Below are 20,000 nucleotides of genomic sequence, written 5' to 3' on the forward strand. Positions count from 1 at the left end.
TGGTGCATAGCCAAGTTCATGATTTTGTGACTTGGTGGTGATTTTGGTGAAAAACGAAAATCATGGTTTTGGAAAACTGGCTGGACTCAATCCTCACAAATGCCTTCAAAGTGATGTGGGAGAAGTTTGGGATCAAAAGGAATTGATCTTGACATGGTTGGTGCATAGCCAAGTTCATGATTTTGTGGCTTGGTGGTGATTTTGGTGAAAAACGAAAATCATGGTTTTGGAAAACTGGCTGGACTCAATCCTCACAAATGCCTTCAAAGTGATGTGGGAGAAGTTTGGGATCAAAAGAAATTGATCTTGACATGGTTGGTGCATAGCCAAGTTCATGATTTTGTGACTTGGTGGTGATTTTGTGGCTTGGTGGTGATTTTGGTGAAAAACGAAAATCATGGTTTTGGAAAACTGGCTGGACTCAATCCTCACAAATGCCTTCAAAGTGATGTGGGAGAAGTTTGGGATCAAAAGGAATTGATCTTGACATGGTTGGTGCATAGCCAAGTTCATGATTTTGTGACTTGGTGGTGATTTTGTGGCTTGGTGGTGATTTTGGTGAAAAACGAAAATCATGGTTTTGGAAAACTGGCTGGACTCAATCCTCACAAATGCCTTCAAAGTGATGTGGGAGAAGTTTGGGATCAAAAGGAATTGATCTTGACATGGTTGGTGCATAGCAAAGTTCATGATTTTGGTGTTTTGGCTTGATTTTGTGGCTTGGTGGTGATTTTGGTGAAAAACGAAAATCATGGTTTTGGAAAACTGGCTGGACTCAATCCTCACAAATGCCTTCAAAGTGATGTGGGAGAAGTTTGGGATCAAAAGGAATTGATCTTGACATGGTTGGTGCATAGCCAAGTTCATGATTTTGGTGTTTTGGCTTGATTTTGTGGCTTGGTGGTGATTTTGGTGAAAAACGAAAATCATGGTTTTGGAAAACTGGCTGGACTCAATCCTCACAAATGCCTTCAAAGTGATGTGGGAGAAGTTTGGGAGCAAAAGGAATTGATCTTGACATGGTTGGTGCATAGCCAAGTGCCATGATTTTGGATTTTTGGCTTGATTTTGTGACTTGGTGGTGATTTTGGTGAAAAACGAAAATCATGGTTTTGGAAAACTGGCTGGACTCAATCCTCACAAATGTCTTCAAAGTGATGTGGGAGAAGTTTGGGATCAAAAGGAATTGATCTTGACATGGTTGGTGCATAGCCAAGTTCATGATTTTGTGACTTGGTGGTGATTTTGGTGAAAAACGAAAATCATGGTTTTTGAAAACTGGCTGGACTCAATCCTCACAAATGCCTTCAAAGTGATGTGGGAGAAGTTTGGGATCAAAAGGAATTGATCTTGACATGGTTGGTGCATAGCCAAGTTCATGATTTTGTGGCTTGGTGGTGATTTTGGTGAAAAACGAAAACCATGGTTTTGGAAAACTGGCTGGACTCAATCCTCACAAATGCCTTCAAAGTGATGTGGGAGAAGTTTGGGATCAAAAGGAATTGATCTTGACATGGTTGGTGCATAGCCAAGTTCATGATTTTGTGACTTGGTGGTGATTTTGTGGCTTGGTGGTGATTTTGGTGAAAAACGAAAATCATGGTTTTGGAAAACTGGCTGGACTCAATCCTCACAAATGCCTTCAAAGTGATGTGGGAGAAGTTTGGGATCAAAAGGAATTGATCTTGACATGGTTGGTGCATAGCCAAGTTCATGATTTTGTGACTTGGTGGTGATTTTGTGGCTTGGTGGTGATTTTGGTGAAAAACGAAAATCATGGTTTTGGAAAACTGGCTGGACTCAATCCTCACAAATGCCTTCAAAGTGATGTGGGAGAAGTTTGGGATCAAAAGGAATTGATCTTGACATGGTTGGTGCATAGCAAAGTTCATGATTTTGGTGTTTTGGCTTGATTTTGTGGCTTGGTGGTGATTTTGGTGAAAAACGAAAATCATGGTTTTGGAAAAGTGGCTGGACTCAATCCTCACAAATGCCTTCAAAGTGATGTGGGAGAAGTTTGGGATCAAAAGGAATTGATCTTGACATGGTTGGTGCATAGCAAAGTTCATGATTTTGGTGTTTTGGCTTGATTTTGTGGCTTGGTGGTGATTTTGGTGAAAAACGAAAATCATGGTTTTGGAAAAGTGGCTGGACTGAATCCTCACAAATGCCTTCAAAGTGATGTGGGAGAAGTTTGGGATCAAAAGGAATTGATCTTGACATGGTTGGTGCATAGCCAAGTTCATGATTTTGGTGTTTTGGCTTGATTTTGTGGCTTGGTGGTGATTTTGGTGAAAAACGAAAATCATGGTTTTGGAAAACTGGCTGGACTCAATCCTCACAAATGCCTTCAAAGTGATGTGGGAGAAGTTTGGGATCAAAAGGAATTGATCTTGACATGGTTGGTGCATAGCCAAGTTCATGATTTTGGTGTTTTGGCTTGATTTTGTGGCTTGGTGGTGATTTTGGTGAAAAACGAAAATCATGGTTTTGGAAAACTGGCTGGACTCAATCCTCACAAATGCCTTCAAAGTGATGTGGGAGAAGTTTGGGATCAAAAGGAATTGATCTTGACATGGTTGGTGCATAGCCAAGTTCATGATTTTGGTGTTTTGGCTTGATTTTGTGGCTTGGTGGTGATTTTGGTGAAAAACGAAAATCATGGTTTTGGAAAACTGGCTGGACTCAATCCTCACAAATGCCTTCAAAGTGATGTGGGAGAAGTTTGGGAGCAAAAGGAATTGATCTTGACATGGTTGGTGCATAGCCAAGTGCCATGATTTTGGATTTTTGGCTTGATTTTGTGACTTGGTGGTGATTTTGGTGAAAAACGAAAATCATGGTTTTGGAAAACTGGCTGGACTCAATCCTCACAAATGTCTTCAAAGTGATGTGGGAGAAGTTTGGGATCAAAAGGAATTGATCTTGACATGGTTGGTGCATAGCCAAGTTCATGATTTTGTGACTTGGTGGTGATTTTGGTGAAAAACGAAAATCATGGTTTTGGAAAACTGGCTGGACTCAATCCTCACAAATGCCTTCAAAGTGATGTGGGAGAAGTTTGGGATCAAAAGGAATTGATCTTGACATGGTTGGTGCATAGCCAAGTTCATGATTTTGTGGCTTGGTGGTGATTTTGGTGAAAAACGAAAATCATGGTTTTGGAAAACTGGCTGGACTCAATCCTCACAAATGCCTTCAAAGTGATGTGGGAGAAGTTTGGGATCAAAAGGAATTGATCTTGACATGGTTGGTGCATAGCCAAGTTCATGATTTTGTGACTTGGTGGTGATTTTGTGGCTTGGTGGTGATTTTGGTGAAAAACGAAAATCATGGTTTTGGAAAACTGGCTGGACTCAATCCTCACAAATGCCTTCAAAGTGATGTGGGAGAAGTTTGGGATCAAAAGGAATTGATCTTGACATGGTTGGTGCATAGCCAAGTTCATGATTTTGTGACTTGGTGGTGATTTTGTGGCTTGGTGGTGATTTTGGTGAAAAACGAAAATCATGGTTTTGGAAAACTGGCTGGACTCAATCCTCACAAATGCCTTCAAAGTGATGTGGGAGAAGTTTGGGATCAAAAGGAATTGATCTTGACATGGTTGGTGCATAGCAAAGTTCATGATTTTGGTGTTTTGGCTTGATTTTGTGGCTTGGTGGTGATTTTGGTGAAAAACGAAAATCATGGTTTTGGAAAACTGGCTGGACTCAATCCTCACAAATGCCTTCAAAGTGATGTGGGAGAAGTTTGGGATCAAAAGGAATTGATCTTGACATGGTTGGTGCATAGCAAAGTTCATGATTTTGGTGTTTTGGCTTGATTTTGTGGCTTGGTGGTGATTTTGGTGAAAAACGAAAATCATGGTTTTGGAAAACTGGCTGGACTCAATCCTCACAAATGCCTTCAAAGTGATGTGGGAGAAGTTTGGGATCAAAAGGAATTGATCTTGACATGGTTGGTGCATAGCAAAGTTCATGATTTTGGTGTTTTGGCTTGATTTTGTGGCTTGGTGGTGATTTTGGTGAAAAACGAAAATCATGGTTTTGGAAAACTGGCTGGACTCAATCCTCACAAATGCCTTCAAAGTGATGTGGGAGAAGTTTGGGATCAAAAGGAATTGATCTTGACATGGTTGGTGCATAGCAAAGTTCATGATTTTGGTGTTTTGGCTTGATTTTGTGGCTTGGTGGTGATTTTGGTGAAAAACGAAAATCATGGTTTTGGAAAACTGGCTGGACTCAATCCTCACAAATGCCTTCAAAGTGATGTGGGAGAAGTTTGGGATCAAAAGGAATTGATCTTGACATGGTTGGTGCATAGCCAAGTTCATGATTTTGGTGTTTTGGCTTGATTTTGTGGCTTGGTGGTGATTTTGGTGAAAAACGAAAATCATGGTTTTGGAAAAGTGGCTGGACTGAATCCTCACAAATGCCTTCAAAGTGATGTGGGAGAAGTTTGGGATCAAAAGGAATTGATCTTGACATGGTTGGTGCATAGCCAAGTTCATGATTTTGGTGTTTTGGCTTGATTTTGTGGCTTGGTGGTGATTTTGGTGAAAAACGAAAATCATGGTTTTGGAAAACTGGCTGGACTCAATCCTCACAAATGCCTTCAAAGTGATGTGGGAGAAGTTTGGGATCAAAAGGAATTGATCTTGACATGGTTGGTGCATAGCCAAGTTCATGATTTTGGTGTTTTGGCTTGATTTTGTGGCTTGGTGGTGATTTTGGTGAAAAACGAAAATCATGGTTTTGGAAAACTGGCTGGACTCAATCCTCACAAATGCCTTCAAAGTGATGTGGGAGAAGTTTGGGATCAAAAGGAATTGATCTTGACATGGTTGGTGCATAGCCAAGTTCATGATTTTGGTGTTTTGGCTTGATTTTGTGGCTTGGTGGTGATTTTGGTGAAAAACGAAAATCATGGTTTTGGAAAACTGGCTGGACTCAATCCTCACAAATGCCTTCAAAGTGATGTGGGAGAAGTTTGGGAGCAAAAGGAATTGATCTTGACATGGTTGGTGCATAGCCAAGTGCCATGATTTTGGATTTTTGGCTTGATTTTGTGACTTGGTGGTGATTTTGGTGAAAAACGAAAATCATGGTTTTGGAAAACTGGCTGGACTCAATCCTCACAAATGTCTTCAAAGTGATGTGGGAGAAGTTTGGGATCAAAAGGAATTGATCTTGACATGGTTGGTGCATAGCCAAGTTCATGATTTTGTGACTTGGTGGTGATTTTGGTGAAAAACGAAAATCATGGTTTTGGAAAACTGGCTGGACTCAATCCTCACAAATGCCTTCAAAGTGATGTGGGAGAAGTTTGGGATCAAAAGGAATTGATCTTGACATGGTTGGTGCATAGCCAAGTTCATGATTTTGTGGCTTGGTGGTGATTTTGGTGAAAAACGAAAATCATGGTTTTGGAAAACTGGCTGGACTCAATCCTCACAAATGCCTTCAAAGTGATGTGGGAGAAGTTTGGGATCAAAAGGAATTGATCTTGACATGGTTGGTGCATAGCCAAGTTCATGATTTTGTGACTTGGTGGTGATTTTGTGGCTTGGTGGTGATTTTGGTGAAAAACGAAAATCATGGTTTTGGAAAACTGGCTGGACTCAATCCTCACAAATGCCTTCAAAGTGATGTGGGAGAAGTTTGGGATCAAAAGGAATTGATCTTGACATGGTTGGTGCATAGCCAAGTTCATGATTTTGTGACTTGGTGGTGATTTTGTGGCTTGGTGGTGATTTTGGTGAAAAACGAAAATCATGGTTTTGGAAAACTGGCTGGACTCAATCCTCACAAATGCCTTCAAAGTGATGTGGGAGAAGTTTGGGATCAAAAGGAATTGATCTTGACATGGTTGGTGCATAGCAAAGTTCATGATTTTGGTGTTTTGGCTTGATTTTGTGGCTTGGTGGTGATTTTGGTGAAAAACGAAAATCATGGTTTTGGAAAAGTGGCTGTACTCAATCCTCACAAATGCCTTCAAAGTGATGTGGGAGAAGTTTGGGATCAAAAGGAATTGATCTTGACATGGTTGGTGCATAGCAAAGTTCATGATTTTGGTGTTTTGGCTTGATTTTGTGGCTTGGTGGTGATTTTGGTGAAAAACGAAAATCATGGTTTTGGAAAACTGGCTGGACTCAATCCTCACAAATGCCTTCAAAGTGATGTGGGAGAAGTTTGGGATCAAAAGGAATTGATCTTGACATGGTTGGTGCATAGCAAAGTTCATGATTTTGGTGTTTTGGCTTGATTTTGTGGCTTGGTGGTGATTTTGGTGAAAAACGAAAATCATGGTTTTGGAAAAGTGGCTGGACTCAATCCTCACAAATGCCTTCAAAGTGATGTGGGAGAAGTTTGGGATCAAAAGGAATTGATCTTGACATGGTTGGTGCATAGCAAAGTTCATGATTTTGGTGTTTTGGCTTGATTTTGTGGCTTGGTGGTGATTTTGGTGAAAAACGAAAATCATGGTTTTGGAAAACTGGCTGGACTCAATCCTCACAAATGCCTTCAAAGTGATGTGGGAGAAGTTTGGGATCAAAAGGAATTGATCTTGACATGGTTGGTGCATAGCCAAGTTCATGATTTTGGTGTTTTGGCTTGATTTTGTGGCTTGGTGGTGATTTTGGTGAAAAACGAAAATCATGGTTTTGGAAAAGTGGCTGGACTGAATCCTCACAAATGCCTTCAAAGTGATGTGGGAGAAGTTTGGGATCAAAAGGAATTGATCTTGACATGGTTGGTGCATAGCCAAGTTCATGATTTTGGTGTTTTGGCTTGATTTTGTGGCTTGGTGGTGATTTTGGTGAAAAACGAAAATCATGGTTTTGGAAAACTGGCTGGACTCAATCCTCACAAATGCCTTCAAAGTGATGTGGGAGAAGTTTGGGATCAAAAGGAATTGATCTTGACATGGTTGGTGCATAGCCAAGTTCATGATTTTGGTGTTTTGGCTTGATTTTGTGGCTTGGTGGTGATTTTGGTGAAAAACGAAAATCATGGTTTTGGAAAAGTGGCTGGACTGAATCCTCACAAATGCCTTCAAAGTGATGTGGGAGAAGTTTGGGATCAAAAGGAATTGATCTTGACATGGTTGGTGCATAGCCAAGTTCATGATTTTGGTGTTTTGGCTTGATTTTGTGGCTTGGTGGTGATTTTGGTGAAAAACGAAAATCATGGTTTTGGAAAACTGGCTGGACTCAATCCTCACAAATGCCTTCAAAGTGATGTGGGAGAAGTTTGGGATCAAAAGGAATTGATCTTGACATGGTTGGTGCATAGCCAAGTTCATGATTTTGGTGTTTTGGCTTGATTTTGTGGCTTGGTGGTGATTTTGGTGAAAAACGAAAATCATGGTTTTGGAAAACTGGCTGGACTCAATCCTCACAAATGCCTTCAAAGTGATGTGGGAGAAGTTTGGGATCAAAAGGAATTGATCTTGACATGGTTGGTGCATAGCCAAGTTCATGATTTTGGTGTTTTGGCTTGATTTTGTGGCTTGGTGGTGATTTTGGTGAAAAACGAAAATCATGGTTTTGGAAAACTGGCTGGACTCAATCCTCACAAATGCCTTCAAAGTGATGTGGGAGAAGTTTGGGAGCAAAAGGAATTGATCTTGACATGGTTGGTGCATAGCCAAGTGCCATGATTTTGGATTTTTGGCTTGATTTTGTGACTTGGTGGTGATTTTGGTGAAAAACGAAAATCATGGTTTTGGAAAACTGGCTGGACTCAATCCTCACAAATGTCTTCAAAGTGATGTGGGAGAAGTTTGGGATCAAAAGGAATTGATCTTGACATGGTTGGTGCATAGCCAAGTTCATGATTTTGTGACTTGGTGGTGATTTTGGTGAAAAACGAAAATCATGGTTTTGGAAAACTGGCTGGACTCAATCCTCACAAATGCCTTCAAAGTGATGTGGGAGAAGTTTGGGATCAAAAGGAATTGATCTTGACATGGTTGGTGCATAGCCAAGTTCATGATTTTGTGGCTTGGTGGTGATTTTGGTGAAAAACGAAAATCATGGTTTTGGAAAACTGGCTGGACTCAATCCTCACAAATGCCTTCAAAGTGATGTGGGAGAAGTTTGGGATCAAAAGGAATTGATCTTGACATGGTTGGTGCATAGCCAAGTTCATGATTTTGTGACTTGGTGGTGATTTTGTGGCTTGGTGGTGATTTTGGTGAAAAACGAAAATCATGGTTTTGGAAAACTGGCTGGACTCAATCCTCACAAATGCCTTCAAAGTGATGTGGGAGAAGTTTGGGATCAAAAGGAATTGATCTTGACATGGTTGGTGCATAGCCAAGTTCATGATTTTGTGACTTGGTGGTGATTTTGTGGCTTGGTGGTGATTTTGGTGAAAAACGAAAATCATGGTTTTGGAAAAGTGGCTGGACTCAATCCTCACAAATGCCTTCAAAGTGATGTGGGAGAAGTTTGGGATCAAAAGGAATTGATCTTGACATGGTTGGTGCATAGCCAAGTTCATGATTTTGTGACTTGGTGGTGATTTTGTGGCTTGGTGGTGATTTTGGTGAAAAACGAAAATCATGGTTTTGGAAAACTGGCTGGACTCAATCCTCACAAATGCCTTCAAAGTGATGTGGGAGAAGTTTGGGATCAAAAGGAATTGATCTTGACATGGTTGGTGCATAGCCAAGTTCATGATTTTGTGACTTGGTGGTGATTTTGTGGCTTGGTGGTGATTTTGGTGAAAAACGAAAATCATGGTTTTGGAAAACTGGCTGGACTCAATCCTCACAAATGCCTTCAAAGTGATGTGGGAGAAGTTTGGGATCAAAAGGAATTGATCTTGACATGGTTGGTGCATAGCCAAGTTCATGATTTTGTGGCTTGGTGGTGATTTTGGTGAAAAACGAAAACCATGGTTTTGGAAAACTGGCTGGACTCAATCCTCACAAATGCCTTCAAAGTGATGTGGGAGAAGTTTGGGATCAAAAGGAATTGATCTTGACATGGTTGGTGCATAGCCAAGTTCATGATTTTGTGACTTGGTGGTGATTTTGTGGCTTGGTGGTGATTTTGGTGAAAAACGAAAATCATGGTTTTGGAAAACTGGCTGGACTCAATCCTCACAAATGCCTTCAAAGTGATGTGGGAGAAGTTTGGGATCAAAAGGAATTGATCTTGACATGGTTGGTGCATAGCCAAGTTCATGATTTTGTGACTTGGTGGTGATTTTGTGGCTTGGTGGTGATTTTGGTGAAAAACGAAAATCATGGTTTTGGAAAACTGGCTGGACTCAATCCTCACAAATGCCTTCAAAGTGATGTGGGAGAAGTTTGGGATCAAAAGGAATTGATCTTGACATGGTTGGTGCATAGCAAAGTTCATGATTTTGGTGTTTTGGCTTGATTTTGTGGCTTGGTGGTGATTTTGGTGAAAAACGAAAATCATGGTTTTGGAAAAGTGGCTGGACTCAATCCTCACAAATGCCTTCAAAGTGATGTGGGAGAAGTTTGGGATCAAAAGGAATTGATCTTGACATGGTTGGTGCATAGCAAAGTTCATGATTTTGGTGTTTTGGCTTGATTTTGTGGCTTGGTGGTGATTTTGGTGAAAAACGAAAATCATGGTTTTGGAAAAGTGGCTGGACTGAATCCTCACAAATGCCTTCAAAGTGATGTGGGAGAAGTTTGGGATCAAAAGGAATTGATCTTGACATGGTTGGTGCATAGCCAAGTTCATGATTTTGGTGTTTTGGCTTGATTTTGTGGCTTGGTGGTGATTTTGGTGAAAAACGAAAATCATGGTTTTGGAAAACTGGCTGGACTCAATCCTCACAAATGCCTTCAAAGTGATGTGGGAGAAGTTTGGGATCAAAAGGAATTGATCTTGACATGGTTGGTGCATAGCCAAGTTCATGATTTTGGTGTTTTGGCTTGATTTTGTGGCTTGGTGGTGATTTTGGTGAAAAACGAAAATCATGGTTTTGGAAAACTGGCTGGACTCAATCCTCACAAATGCCTTCAAAGTGATGTGGGAGAAGTTTGGGATCAAAAGGAATTGATCTTGACATGGTTGGTGCATAGCCAAGTTCATGATTTTGGTGTTTTGGCTTGATTTTGTGGCTTGGTGGTGATTTTGGTGAAAAACGAAAATCATGGTTTTGGAAAACTGGCTGGACTCAATCCTCACAAATGCCTTCAAAGTGATGTGGGAGAAGTTTGGGAGCAAAAGGAATTGATCTTGACATGGTTGGTGCATAGCCAAGTGCCATGATTTTGGATTTTTGGCTTGATTTTGTGACTTGGTGGTGATTTTGGTGAAAAACGAAAATCATGGTTTTGGAAAACTGGCTGGACTCAATCCTCACAAATGTCTTCAAAGTGATGTGGGAGAAGTTTGGGATCAAAAGGAATTGATCTTGACATGGTTGGTGCATAGCCAAGTTCATGATTTTGTGACTTGGTGGTGATTTTGGTGAAAAACGAAAATCATGGTTTTGGAAAACTGGCTGGACTCAATCCTCACAAATGCCTTCAAAGTGATGTGGGAGAAGTTTGGGATCAAAAGGAATTGATCTTGACATGGTTGGTGCATAGCCAAGTTCATGATTTTGTGGCTTGGTGGTGATTTTGGTGAAAAACGAAAATCATGGTTTTGGAAAACTGGCTGGACTCAATCCTCACAAATGCCTTCAAAGTGATGTGGGAGAAGTTTGGGATCAAAAGGAATTGATCTTGACATGGTTGGTGCATAGCCAAGTTCATGATTTTGTGACTTGGTGGTGATTTTGTGGCTTGGTGGTGATTTTGGTGAAAAACGAAAATCATGGTTTTGGAAAACTGGCTGGACTCAATCCTCACAAATGCCTTCAAAGTGATGTGGGAGAAGTTTGGGATCAAAAGGAATTGATCTTGACATGGTTGGTGCATAGCCAAGTTCATGATTTTGTGACTTGGTGGTGATTTTGTGGCTTGGTGGTGATTTTGGTGAAAAACGAAAATCATGGTTTTGGAAAACTGGCTGGACTCAATCCTCACAAATGCCTTCAAAGTGATGTGGGAGAAGTTTGGGATCAAAAGGAATTGATCTTGACATGGTTGGTGCATAGCAAAGTTCATGATTTTGGTGTTTTGGCTTGATTTTGTGGCTTGGTGGTGATTTTGGTGAAAAACGAAAATCATGGTTTTGGAAAACTGGCTGGACTCAATCCTCACAAATGCCTTCAAAGTGATGTGGGAGAAGTTTGGGATCAAAAGGAATTGATCTTGACATGGTTGGTGCATAGCAAAGTTCATGATTTTGGTGTTTTGGCTTGATTTTGTGGCTTGGTGGTGATTTTGGTGAAAAACGAAAATCATGGTTTTGGAAAACTGGCTGGACTCAATCCTCACAAATGCCTTCAAAGTGATGTGGGAGAAGTTTGGGATCAAAAGGAATTGATCTTGACATGGTTGGTGCATAGCAAAGTTCATGATTTTGGTGTTTTGGCTTGATTTTGTGGCTTGGTGGTGATTTTGGTGAAAAACGAAAATCATGGTTTTGGAAAACTGGCTGGACTCAATCCTCACAAATGCCTTCAAAGTGATGTGGGAGAAGTTTGGGATCAAAAGGAATTGATCTTGACATGGTTGGTGCATAGCAAAGTTCATGATTTTGGTGTTTTGGCTTGATTTTGTGGCTTGGTGGTGATTTTGGTGAAAAACGAAAATCATGGTTTTGGAAAACTGGCTGGACTCAATCCTCACAAATGCCTTCAAAGTGATGTGGGAGAAGTTTGGGATCAAAAGGAATTGATCTTGACATGGTTGGTGCATAGCCAAGTTCATGATTTTGGTGTTTTGGCTTGATTTTGTGGCTTGGTGGTGATTTTGGTGAAAAACGAAAATCATGGTTTTGGAAAAGTGGCTGGACTGAATCCTCACAAATGCCTTCAAAGTGATGTGGGAGAAGTTTGGGATCAAAAGGAATTGATCTTGACATGGTTGGTGCATAGCCAAGTTCATGATTTTGGTGTTTTGGCTTGATTTTGTGGCTTGGTGGTGATTTTGGTGAAAAACGAAAATCATGGTTTTGGAAAACTGGCTGGACTCAATCCTCACAAATGCCTTCAAAGTGATGTGGGAGAAGTTTGGGATCAAAAGGAATTGATCTTGACATGGTTGGTGCATAGCCAAGTTCATGATTTTGGTGTTTTGGCTTGATTTTGTGGCTTGGTGGTGATTTTGGTGAAAAACGAAAATCATGGTTTTGGAAAACTGGCTGGACTCAATCCTCACAAATGCCTTCAAAGTGATGTGGGAGAAGTTTGGGATCAAAAGGAATTGATCTTGACATGGTTGGTGCATAGCCAAGTTCATGATTTTGGTGTTTTGGCTTGATTTTGTGGCTTGGTGGTGATTTTGGTGAAAAACGAAAATCATGGTTTTGGAAAACTGGCTGGACTCAATCCTCACAAATGCCTTCAAAGTGATGTGGGAGAAGTTTGGGAGCAAAAGGAATTGATCTTGACATGGTTGGTGCATAGCCAAGTGCCATGATTTTGGATTTTTGGCTTGATTTTGTGACTTGGTGGTGATTTTGGTGAAAAACGAAAATCATGGTTTTGGAAAACTGGCTGGACTCAATCCTCACAAATGTCTTCAAAGTGATGTGGGAGAAGTTTGGGATCAAAAGGAATTGATCTTGACATGGTTGGTGCATAGCCAAGTTCATGATTTTGTGACTTGGTGGTGATTTTGGTGAAAAACGAAAATCATGGTTTTGGAAAACTGGCTGGACTCAATCCTCACAAATGCCTTCAAAGTGATGTGGGAGAAGTTTGGGATCAAAAGGAATTGATCTTGACATGGTTGGTGCATAGCCAAGTTCATGATTTTGTGGCTTGGTGGTGATTTTGGTGAAAAACGAAAATCATGGTTTTGGAAAACTGGCTGGACTCAATCCTCACAAATGCCTTCAAAGTGATGTGGGAGAAGTTTGGGATCAAAAGGAATTGATCTTGACATGGTTGGTGCATAGCCAAGTTCATGATTTTGTGACTTGGTGGTGATTTTGTGGCTTGGTGGTGATTTTGGTGAAAAACGAAAATCATGGTTTTGGAAAACTGGCTGGACTCAATCCTCACAAATGCCTTCAAAGTGATGTGGGAGAAGTTTGGGATCAAAAGGAATTGATCTTGACATGGTTGGTGCATAGCCAAGTTCATGATTTTGTGACTTGGTGGTGATTTTGTGGCTTGGTGGTGATTTTGGTGAAAAACGAAAATCATGGTTTTGGAAAACTGGCTGGACTCAATCCTCACAAATGCCTTCAAAGTGATGTGGGAGAAGTTTGGGATCAAAAGGAATTGATCTTGACATGGTTGGTGCATAGCAAAGTTCATGATTTTGGTGTTTTGGCTTGATTTTGTGGCTTGGTGGTGATTTTGGTGAAAAACGAAAATCATGGTTTTGGAAAAGTGGCTGTACTCAATCCTCACAAATGCCTTCAAAGTGATGTGGGAGAAGTTTGGGATCAAAAGGAATTGATCTTGACATGGTTGGTGCATAGCAAAGTTCATGATTTTGGTGTTTTGGCTTGATTTTGTGGCTTGGTGGTGATTTTGGTGAAAAACGAAAATCATGGTTTTGGAAAACTGGCTGGACTCAATCCTCACAAATGCCTTCAAAGTGATGTGGGAGAAGTTTGGGATCAAAAGGAATTGATCTTGACATGGTTGGTGCATAGCAAAGTTCATGATTTTGGTGTTTTGGCTTGATTTTGTGGCTTGGTGGTGATTTTGGTGAAAAACGAAAATCATGGTTTTGGAAAAGTGGCTGGACTCAATCCTCACAAATGCCTTCAAAGTGATGTGGGAGAAGTTTGGGATCAAAAGGAATTGATCTTGACATGGTTGGTGCATAGCAAAGTTCATGATTTTGGTGTTTTGGCTTGATTTTGTGGCTTGGTGGTGATTTTGGTGAAAAACGAAAATCATGGTTTTGGAAAACTGGCTGGACTCAATCCTCACAAATGCCTTCAAAGTGATGTGGGAGAAGTTTGGGATCAAAAGGAATTGATCTTGACATGGTTGGTGCATAGCCAAGTTCATGATTTTGGTGTTTTGGCTTGATTTTGTGGCTTGGTGGTGATTTTGGTGAAAAACGAAAATCATGGTTTTGGAAAAGTGGCTGGACTGAATCCTCACAAATGCCTTCAAAGTGATGTGGGAGAAGTTTGGGATCAAAAGGAATTGATCTTGACATGGTTGGTGCATAGCCAAGTTCATGATTTTGGTGTTTTGGCTTGATTTTGTGGCTTGGTGGTGATTTTGGTGAAAAACGAAAATCATGGTTTTGGAAAACTGGCTGGACTCAATCCTCACAAATGCCTTCAAAGTGATGTGGGAGAAGTTTGGGATCAAAAGGAATTGATCTTGACATGGTTGGTGCATAGCCAAGTTCATGATTTTGGTGTTTTGGCTTGATTTTGTGGCTTGGTGGTGATTTTGGTGAAAAACGAAAATCATGGTTTTGGAAAAGTGGCTGGACTGAATCCTCACAAATGCCTTCAAAGTGATGTGGGAGAAGTTTGGGATCAAAAGGAATTGATCTTGACATGGTTGGTGCATAGCCAAGTTCATGATTTTGGTGTTTTGGCTTGATTTTGTGGCTTGGTGGTGATTTTGGTGAAAAACGAAAATCATGGTTTTGGAAAACTGGCTGGACTCAATCCTCACAAATGCCTTCAAAGTGATGTGGGAGAAGTTTGGGATCAAAAGGAATTGATCTTGACATGGTTGGTGCATAGCCAAGTTCATGATTTTGGTGTTTTGGCTTGATTTTGTGGCTTGGTGGTGATTTTGGTGAAAAACGAAAATCATGGTTTTGGAAAACTGGCTGGACTCAATCCTCACAAATGCCTTCAAAGTGATGTGGGAGAAGTTTGGGATCAAAAGGAATTGATCTTGACATGGTTGGTGCATAGCCAAGTTCATGATTTTGGTGTTTTGGCTTGATTTTGTGGCTTGGTGGTGATTTTGGTGAAAAACGAAAATCATGGTTTTGGAAAACTGGCTGGACTCAATCCTCACAAATGCCTTCAAAGTGATGTGGGAGAAGTTTGGGAGCAAAAGGAATTGATCTTGACATGGTTGGTGCATAGCCAAGTGCCATGATTTTGGATTTTTGGCTTGATTTTGTGACTTGGTGGTGATTTTGGTGAAAAACGAAAATCATGGTTTTGGAAAACTGGCTGGACTCAATCCTCACAAATGTCTTCAAAGTGATGTGGGAGAAGTTTGGGATCAAAAGGAATTGATCTTGACATGGTTGGTGCATAGCCAAGTTCATGATTTTGTGACTTGGTGGTGATTTTGGTGAAAAACGAAAATCATGGTTTTGGAAAACTGGCTGGACTCAATCCTCACAAATGCCTTCAAAGTGATGTGGGAGAAGTTTGGGATCAAAAGGAATTGATCTTGACATGGTTGGTGCATAGCCAAGTTCATGATTTTGTGGCTTGGTGGTGATTTTGGTGAAAAACGAAAATCATGGTTTTGGAAAACTGGCTGGACTCAATCCTCACAAATGCCTTCAAAGTGATGTGGGAGAAGTTTGGGATCAAAAGGAATTGATCTTGACATGGTTGGTGCATAGCCAAGTTCATGATTTTGTGACTTGGTGGTGATTTTGTGGCTTGGTGGTGATTTTGGTGAAAAACGAAAATCATGGTTTTGGAAAACTGGCTGGACTCAATCCTCACAAATGCCTTCAAAGTGATGTGGGAGAAGTTTGGGATCAAAAGGAATTGATCTTGACATGGTTGGTGCATAGCCAAGTTCATGATTTTGTGACTTGGTGGTGATTTTGTGGCTTGGTGGTGATTTTGGTGAAAAACGAAAATCATGGTTTTGGAAAAGTGGCTGGACTCAATCCTCACAAATGCCTTCAAAGTGATGTGGGAGAAGTTTGGGATCAAAAGGAATTGATCTTGACATGGTTGGTGCATAGCCAAGTTCATGATTTTGTGACTTGGTGGTGATTTTGTGGCTTGGTGGTGATTTTGGTGAAAAACGAAAATCATGGTTTTGGAAAACTGGCTGGACTCAATCCTCACAAATGCCTTCAAAGTGATGTGGGAGAAGTTTGGGATCAAAAGGAATTGATCTTGACATGGTTGGTGCATAGCCAAGTTCATGATTTTGTGACTTGGTGGTGATTTTGTGGCTTGGTGGTGATTTTGGTGAAAAACGAAAATCATGGTTTTGGAAAACTGGCTGGACTCAATCCTCACAAATGCCTTCAAAGTGATGTGGGAGAAGTTTGGGATCAAAAGGAATTGATCTTGACATGGTTGGTGCATAGCAAAGTTCATGATTTTGGTGTTTTGGCTTGATTTTGTGGCTTGGTGGTGATTTTGGTGAAAAACGAAAATCATGGTTTTGGAAAAGTGGCTGGACTCAATCCTCACAAATGCCTTCAAAGTGATGTGGGAGAAGTTTGGGATCAAAAGGAATTGATCTTGACATGGTTGGTGCATAGCAAAGTTCATGATTTTGGTGTTTTGGCTTGATTTTGTGGCTTGGTGGTGATTTTGGTGAAAAACGAAAATCATGGTTTTGGAAAACTGGCTGGACTCAATCCTCACAAATGCCTTCAAAGTGATGTGGGAGAAGTTTGGGATCAAAAGGAATTGATCTTGACATGGTTGGTGCATAGCCAAGTTCATGATTTTGGTGTTTTGGCTTGATTTTGTGGCTTGGTGGTGATTTTGGTGAAAAACGAAAATCATGGTTTTGGAAAAGTGGCTGGACTGAATCCTCACAAATGCCTTCAAAGTGATGTGGGAGAAGTTTGGGATCAAAAGGAATTGATCTTGACATGGTTGGTGCATAGCCAAGTTCATGATTTTGTGACTTGGTGGTGATTTTGTGGCTTGGTGGTGATTTTGGTGAAAAACGAAAATCATGGTTTTGGAAAAGTGGCTGGACTCAATCCTCACAAATGCCTTCAAAGTGATGTGGGAGAAGTTTGGGATCAAAAGGAATTGATCTTGACATGGTTGGTGCATAGCCAAGTTCATGATTTTGTGACTTGGTGGTGATTTTGTGGCTTGGTGGTGATTTTGGTGAAAAACGAAAATCATGGTTTTGGAAAACTGGCTGGACTCAATCCTCACAAATGCCTTCAAAGTGATGTGGGAGAAGTTTGGGATCAAAAGGAATTGATCTTGACATGGTTGGTGCATAGCCAAGTTCATGATTTTGTGACTTGGTGGTGATTTTGTGGCTTGGTGGTGATTTTGGTGAAAAACGAAAATCATGGTTTTGGAAAACTGGCTGGACTCAATCCTCACAAATGCCTTCAAAGTGATGTGGGAGAAGTTTGGGATCAAAAGGAATTGATCTTGACATGGTTGGTGCATAGCAAAGTTCATGATTTTGGTGTTTTGGCTTGATTTTGTGGCTTGGTGGTGATTTTGGTGAAAAACGAAAATCATGGTTTTGGAAAAGTGGCTGGACTCAATCCTCACAAATGCCTTCAAAGTGATGTGGGAGAAGTTTGGGATCAAAAGGAATTGATCTTGACATGGTTGGTGCATAGCAAAGTTCATGATTTTGGTGTTTTGGCTTGATTTTGTGGCTTGGTGGTGATTTTGGTGAAAAACGAAAATCATGGTTTTGGAAAAGTGGCTGGACTCAATCCTCACAAATGCCTTCAAAGTGATGTGGGAGAAGTTTGGGATCAAAAGGAATTGATCTTGACATGGTTGGTGCATAGCCAAGTTCATGATTTTGGTGTTTTGGCTTGATTTTGTGGCTTGGTGGTGATTTTGGTGAAAAACGAAAATCATGGTTTTGGAAAAGTGGCTGGACTGAATCCTCACAAATGCCTTCAAAGTGATGTGGGAGAAGTTTGGGATCAAAAGGAATTGATCTTGACATGGTTGGTGCATAGCCAAGTTCATGATTTTGGTGTTTTGGCTTGATTTTGTGGCTTGGTGGTGATTTTGGTGAAAAACGAAAATCATGGTTTTGGAAAACTGGCTGGACTCAATCCTCACAAATGCCTTCAAAGTGATGTGGGAGAAGTTTGGGATCAAAAGGAATTGATCTTGACATGGTTGGTGCATAGCCAAGTTCATGATTTTGGTGTTTTGGCTTGATTTTGTGGCTTGGTGGTGATTTTGGTGAAAAACGAAAATCATGGTTTTGGAAAACTGGCTGGACTCAATCCTCACAAATGCCTTCAAAGTGATGTGGGAGAAGTTTGGGAGCAAAAGGAATTGATCTTGACATGGTTGGTGCATAGCCAAGTGCCATGATTTTGGATTTTTGGCTTGATTTTGTGACTTGGTGGTGATTTTGGTGAAAAACGAAAATCATGGTTTTGGAAAACTGGCTGGACTCAATCCTCACAAATGCCTTCAAAGTGATGTGGGAGAAGTTTGGGATCAAAAGGAATTGATCTTGGCATGGTTGGTGCATAGCCAAGTTCCAAGATTTTGGTGTTTTGGCTTGATTTTGTGACTTGGTGGTGTGCCAAGAATCATGAAATTTTCAAAGTGGTGGTTTTTGAGTTTTGTTGGTTGGAAAGTGTCACAAATGCATGCAGAATGAGGTCTAGAAAGTTTGGTATCAAAACCAAGCCATCTTGATGTGGTTTTGAATTTTTGAAATGTTGGAAAATAGAGGGTTTTGAAAAAAATTCATGAAAATTCGAAACCTTGGCCAATCCTAACGAAACTTGGTGGGCACCTTCTTGATATTATTATGGGATGGACTGGAAAAAATCACGCAAAAATACGGTGTCTAGATACGTTTTTCCATTTTTCCCGATTTTCCACATTTCGGGTCTTTGGAAAAATAAAAAAAATACTTCCCCATGTCGAAAAATTCTAATTTTTTGCAGGCAATGTTGTACCATTTTTATGAGGATCCCTGCAAAAAATCTCGTGAAAATTCGTTCTCTAGGTCCCAAAACAGAACTTATGTCTACTCAAAAAAAGTGTATCTACTTGTACAAAAGTGGCTTTTGCATATTTATCTATTATAGGGGGGGGGTGTTCCTCAATGCAGCCAGCTCTTGCACCATGGAAAATTCTGGTGCGGTCCCTTCATTCCCCCCTGTTTTGGCTTGCTTTGTGGTGGGGCAAGTCAAAACGCCCACACATGGGTGATCCACCAACTTGGGTTGGTGTCACCCGTTGTGGGCGGCGGCATGGTGGTGGCCGCCGTCGGTTCCGGCCGACTGACCCGGTGGGAAAAAATGTGAATCTGTTATGTGGATTTGTGGCACGCTGGTGGGATTTTCGTTGTGTGGCTCATTTCTAGACTTGTGAGCATCACGAAGGGGGTATGGCTTCCAACCGTTCGCGGGGAAGGGGCCATCATGTCTGGCTTGCTGCCGGCCGGGGGGGTAATGTCATCAGTCAGCGTCCGCTTGGGCTCACATTTGTGCTGGTTACGCCCAGGGTCATGTGGTTGATATTGAGGGCTTTATTACTCTCGGTCCAGTAGCGCGCGGCCACCACAGGGAAGGCACGGCCTCATCCGCGTGGCTTCTCCCTCACGAGCATCTTGGCGATCCGCCACGGTGGTCGTGCTGGAGAAGAAGCACGGACGAGACGGGTTGGAACTGTGGCCCGGTGCGATCGGGGAAGATTTGTGCCACGCAAATCGTTGGGTGGCTTATTCGAAGACTTGTGAGCATCACGAAGGGGGTATGGCTTCCAACCGTTCGCGGGGAAGGGGCCATCATGTCTGGCTTGCTGCCGGGCGGGGGGGAGTAATGTCATCAGTCAGCGTCCGCTTGGGCTCACATTTGTGCTGGTTACGCCCAGGGTCATGTGGTTGATATGAGGGCTTTATTACTCTCGGTCCAGTAGCGCGCGGCCACCACAGGGAAGGCACGGCCTCATCCGCGTGGCTTCTCCCTCACGAGCATCTTGGCGATCCGCCACGGTGGTCGTGCTGGAGAAGAAGCACGGACGAGACGGGTTGGAACTGTGGCCCGGTGCGATCGGGGAAGAT

The sequence above is a fragment of the Phaseolus vulgaris genome, chromosome 11 (assembly GCF_051622355.1).
Source record: "Phaseolus vulgaris cultivar YP4 chromosome 11, ASM5162235v1, whole genome shotgun sequence".
NCBI classification, from domain to species: Eukaryota; Viridiplantae; Streptophyta; class Magnoliopsida; order Fabales; family Fabaceae; genus Phaseolus; species Phaseolus vulgaris.